Raw genomic sequence first — 5,822 nt, 5'->3', positions numbered from 1 at the left:
GATGATGTAGGACAGAGCTTTACCATTGTAAGACCTTGCTGTCAAGGTGACTTGTTGTTACCAACACTGCTGTCAGGATTATGAAAGAGATAAACTCATAAATAAAAATATGCAAACATGAGCTGAATAAGCCAGTAGGATCCACGGCTAGCACAGCAACCCCCCAAACAAACAAACAAAACAGCCACAGGCTTTATAAATACTTCCCAGATCTCACCAGTAAGATCCAGGTCCTAGAGAAATACAACATACCTGATATTAATTGTAGTTTAAACTTTTAAGAACTCATTAAACAGTCTGTCCATGGTTTTTCACTAAACATCATGAGGCTGTGGCAATGTAGAAAGTTGGATCACAGCTTTATCACCAAATCTGTGATGCTGTAACTCCTCCCTGGTTCCTGAATTTTCAAGACCCCCCCCCCACCCTCTGTTTTTCCATCTGCACATTAGGGGAATAACAGCAACCACCAACCTAATGCATGGGGATATACATACATTTTTAATAAAACACGATTTATACAGCACGGGGATCTTCCAGAAGGACACAACTATATAAATACTAACTATTCTTAGATTCTTAGGGTGCTGTTTGCATAGTCTATTGCATAAATGAAAGTCTTTATGAAATAGAAGATAGCTAACAGGAAAATATTCCTTCAGAGAGATTTAAAAAAGAAGGAAGAGAATGGGAAGTGGAGAGGGACAATTGAAGCTCAAAAACATGTTGCTAGACCAAAAAGTCCATTTTCACCTAGGTGTCTAAGATTTGAGCTCTTAAGAAAAGGAGCCTGCAAGTCTTATTTAGATCTAGAATACAAATAAAGAGATACTCAAAGCATAACTTTTGTGCTTTCAACTTAAAGTGTCGTTTCTTTAGGATCCATACTCTCAGTTAAAGAAACTGGAAGTGATATTATAAAGAACAAGGAAAAGGAAAGTTTCTTGTCTGCAGTAACACATAACATCTACTCAGCATTTTATAGTAAGCCAACATGTAAAATTTTATTCATCTTAAAATCGCTCCGTGCAACCAGGCATATTTTACCCCCTGTAAAAATTTGCTAGGACTGCCATAGGACAGACAGTGTAACTTTACAAAGAAATGTTTTTTTTTTCAGTAGTGGAGACTAGATTTCCACGAGCTAGGTGCTAAGAGCATTAGCTTTTCTGAGATCCCCCTTTTGACCTTTTTAGGTTGTTACTGTCATTCCATGGTCTTCCCTTTATGAAAGCCTTTGCCCTATCTTCTTGTCTTATGAGAAAAGTTATTTTAGATCAGAATTTGCTCTAATAGTCTTATTGAATGTTAATTACTGCTCTAAAGCTTTTATTTCCTGATATAGTGGCACTTTAGTATATGGCATGAATTCTGAGTAAGTGGGATGTTATTCAGTCTGTCATATCCTGGCTTTATAAATGATATAAAAATGAAGCAGGGTAAGTGACTTATTCACAAAGCCCAGAGATCCTTTAATTTAATGTGTCTCTCAACTTGGCTTCAAGTCCTAATTTCTGAGTCCTAAGCCCTCACTCCTTGCTGTAGGAAATCCTTCAGCCAGTAGCCTTTAAGTTACCTGCCCACTTGGGCGTGGCCTCTTATACTATAAATGTTGATGTAAAGCGCGCGCTCTCTCTCTCTCCCCACTCTCTCTCTTCTGGCTCCTGGATCCAGTTGCTGTTCACCCATTTGAGCAGAGGACTGTGATCTTTGAGTCTACCCATAAATAAATAACCCTTTACTAAACTCAATCTGAGTTTGTGTGGTATTTCTTTGTAGTGTCCATCTTCAACTCCTGAAAGGCAGAGGGGTTATACAGACCTGCATAACAAAAAGAATGCTGAACTAGTTACATTTTTGTTGCTATGACAAAACACTATTACCAAAAACAATTTATGGAAGAGTTGATTTTGACATACAGTTCCAGAGGGAAAAGAGTCCATCATAGTGAAGGATCATGGCAGGAAATGGCAGGCATGAAAACAGGAGCAGGAAGCTGAGAGTTTACATATTCAAGGTGGAACATAAAGCACAGTGTGAGCTGGAAGTGGTGCAAGGCTTTTTCCTCTCAAAGCTCACCCTCAATAACCTACATTCTCCAGCATAGCTGCACTCCCTAAATCACCTCAGACAGCAGGACCAGCTGGGGCCAAGTATTTAAATACTGCAGCCTATGGGAGAACAGTTCTCATTCCAATCACCACAGACCATCAAAAGGAGAGGCATTAGTTATTATCAGTTATTATTCCCAAATGCTTCAGATTACTGGAAAGTGGCACAAACTAGACTGGATGCAGATTTTCCTTGTAGAAATAGACCTCTGATGATATTATTCATTAGTTATAACCTATAAGTTATTGTGCTTAGTTATAGGCCTACACAAACATGTGACATGAACCAGATGACTTAGATAGTACCGAGGTTGCTTTTTATTAGCAGTATTTTGTCGTGCATACTTAGAATTGAGAATACATTTCTACAGTAATCCTTACAACTCTAAGCTTGAGAGTGGTTCTACCATGTTTCCATGTGGCATTAGAAGACTTTAACCATATAAAGTCATGAATATAATTCTCTCTGTTAATCAATTCTACTTCCATAGGCTTATCAAAGTATTTATTGTAAGAATCTACACATTTAGATGGAGCTAATCAGTCAGATGTCTCAGAAAATAAAGAAAGAGATGGCCAACAAGAGAGTGAAGGCCAGGAGTCTCAGGGTCAGCTTTAGGAACTGATAGAGGCCTCTCATTTCTCTACCTTCAATGTTTACTATATATATACATATACATGTGTATATTCATATACATGCATAAATGACTATATAACAATTAGAATAAATATGATTTTGATACTTGTAGATACTCATATAGATTGGACATCAAAAAATACCTAATATAGAATACACCATATCTCATGTATATAATTTTAAATAAGCATAAATAATTTACAATTTCAAACTCAGAACATATTTTTATGATAAAGTTGTAATTTAAAAAAATCTAAAGGTAACAAGTTTCTGTTTCTTAATCTGGTAGTTATAAGAATATGATTACCTTGCAAAAATTAAGCTATATTCTTAGGGCTTGCATGTGATTATATTTCAATAGCAAGCTAATATGAGAGTTCTTGCAGACTGTTGGTTGCCCCTCTCCTCTGAAAGCTCACATTTACCTCCTGGACCATGAAAGCTACTACTCAAGAAGGAGTCACTCAGGTCAGTTCCAGTTCAGGGACATTTGTTTGTTTCTGAAGTACATGGTGTCTTTAGCAATAGGGTCTTACCTTCCAGCACTGGAGGGTAACTAAGTGCACCAGAAATGGGCTGTCTGTTTAGAGAGTCGCTTAGAAAGCCTTGGCCAACAACTTAAAAGAAGGCTTCTCATGTGTAGTATTAGTTTTGTTAGATGGTCTTTGGCTCTTGGAGTGAGTGCAATTAGCCCAGATGAGAAAAAATCACTAAAACTATATAGCAGATATCATAGCCTGTGACCACATTGATGCCTGGCCAAAATGTCATCATAAGGGCATTGTTCAGCAACTGAAGGAAACGGATGCAGACATTGAGCAGATTTCGAAGATTCCTGCAGAAGAGGAGGAGAGGGGACTGTGGGAGCCAGGGTTTCAGGGACACCACAAGAAGGTTCACAGAAACAACTAGCCTGGGCTCATGGGGGCTCACAGAGATGACAACCAGAAAGCTTAAATGGGACTGACCTAGGCACTCTGCATATGTTACAGTTGTGTAGCTTGATCCTCTTGTGGGACTCCTAGCAGTGGGAACGTGGGCTGTTTCTGACTCTTTTGCTACCTTTTGGGACTCTATACCTCATCCTGGGTTGTCTTGCCCAGAGTTAATGCATGGGGAGGTACTTAGTCTTACTGTAACTTGATATGCCATGTTTATTCATGGGACAACTGCCCTTTCCTGGACAGAGGTGGAGGAGGGGGATTGGAGGGTGAGAAGACTGGGAGGGGAGCAGGAAGAGGAAACTGTAGTACCAATGTAAAATAGATGAATAAATTTAGTTTTTAAAAAGATATTTAGATATACATGAAATTACACGCATTATAGTTATTAGATATTTAGTGGTATAACTTGTGGTTTTTTTCAGCCATTCATATTGTTATTTTACCTGCCTAACTCCTTATCCTGTATTTATGCATCTCTCCCTTCCCTAAGGAGGCCCCTTTTTCATTTCCACTATCAGATCAATAGCATCCTGGCATTCCCCTGTACCTTCTTCCCACCTTCTTCTGTATTTACTTCCCTCTCCCTCCCTAAAGAGTTCTCTATGCTAAACTGTGTTAGGTCTACTCAACACAGCTAAAGTTCTCTGAGAAGAGGGAATCTGGAATAAGAAGATGGAGCAGAAGGGTATTTTCTTTATTAGTGATTCTTTGGAGTGACCCAGCCCATTGTGGATTCTGTGAGAAAGCAGGATAAGCAGACCTTGAGAAGCAAGCCAATAAGCAGCACCTGTCCATGGCCTCTGTATTAGCTCCTACCTCCAAGTTCCAGCCCTGCTTGAGTTTCTGTCCTGATTTCCTTCAATGGTGAGATGGAGGTGTAAGCCAAATAAACCCTTTCCTCCCCAACTTTCTTTTAGGTTATGATTTATTTCATCTCAGCCATAGGAACCCAAACTAAAACTCCCCCTTTCCTATTTTCTTATCAGATTACTTGTACCCTGCTATTCTCCTCTCTATTATCATTTTCACTATGGGAAAAATAACACTGCTGTTATCCATATTCTGACTTCAGATGTAAATTTAGTAACTATGCTCCAAGGCTCAAGAATGTGTGTGTGTGTGTGTGTGTGTGTGTGTATGTGTGTGTGTGTGTTTTGCTGTTACTAGACTACCAGAATCTTTATATAAAAGAAGCCTTCAATAGCATGATAAAAAGGAAAGTAGATGCGTTTAACTTAAAAGCTAACATTGAAAAAGAAGGTAAGGGAATAACTTGAAGTACTACACTGAAACTATATTATGGAATTCCTTGAATTTTATGGGAAAGGACATGGGCATTTTCATCAAACAAGGGAAACTGATTATAATCTTTTGAGCAAAAGAGGCTAAGACAGGCTGAAAATGCACACAGCAGACCAAGAGGTGAGTGATCAGCCAGTCAACTGGGTACCCCATGCTCTAGGCCCTCAGTACAGGGACAAAACCCTGACCTTCTCAAATACCTGCCTCAGCTTCATTAGCCAGCCAGCAGGCAAGCTTACTGAAGATAGGCTACTCTAACAACCCACATCCATCAGACTCTGTAAGCTACAAGGCCCACTCTGCCCCAAAATCTGCCCATCCCCTGTGACCTCAGAGGAACTCTGAAGTACAGGTTGCAGACCAAGAGAGCAGGCCAAGGGAGACCTCAGTTGGTCCCTAAGACACGGGGAACAAATGCAAGGATTGGACCAAGAGGGAAAGACACTGACACAAGGGCACCAATTGGAGGGAGAAATGGGGAGTGCCAGTGCAGAAATTCTCTCAACAATTTAAAAAGCAACATGGTAATGCCAGAAGCCAGGGATCATACAACAGAAAGACCTGACCATCCTAACCCAGAAGAAGCAGAAGAAAACAATATTAAATATAAGTTCATGAAGATGATAGAGATCCTTAAAGAGGAAATGAAATATTCCCTTAAAGAAATGGAAAAAAAAACACAAATAAAAAAAATGGAAGAGATCAATAAATCTCTTAAAGAAAATCAAGAAAACCAAGAAAAAGCAATCAAACAGGCAAAGGAAACAGTTAAGACTAGAAAACTGAACTAGAGGCAACACACACACACACACACACACACACACACAC

The sequence above is a fragment of the Microtus ochrogaster genome, linkage group LG9 (genome assembly GCF_000317375.1).
Source record: "Microtus ochrogaster isolate Prairie Vole_2 linkage group LG9, MicOch1.0, whole genome shotgun sequence".
In the NCBI taxonomy this organism is placed as follows: Eukaryota; Metazoa; Chordata; class Mammalia; order Rodentia; family Cricetidae; genus Microtus; species Microtus ochrogaster.
The sequence above is the reverse complement of the archived record's forward strand: the minus strand, read 5'-3'. Positions refer to the sequence as shown.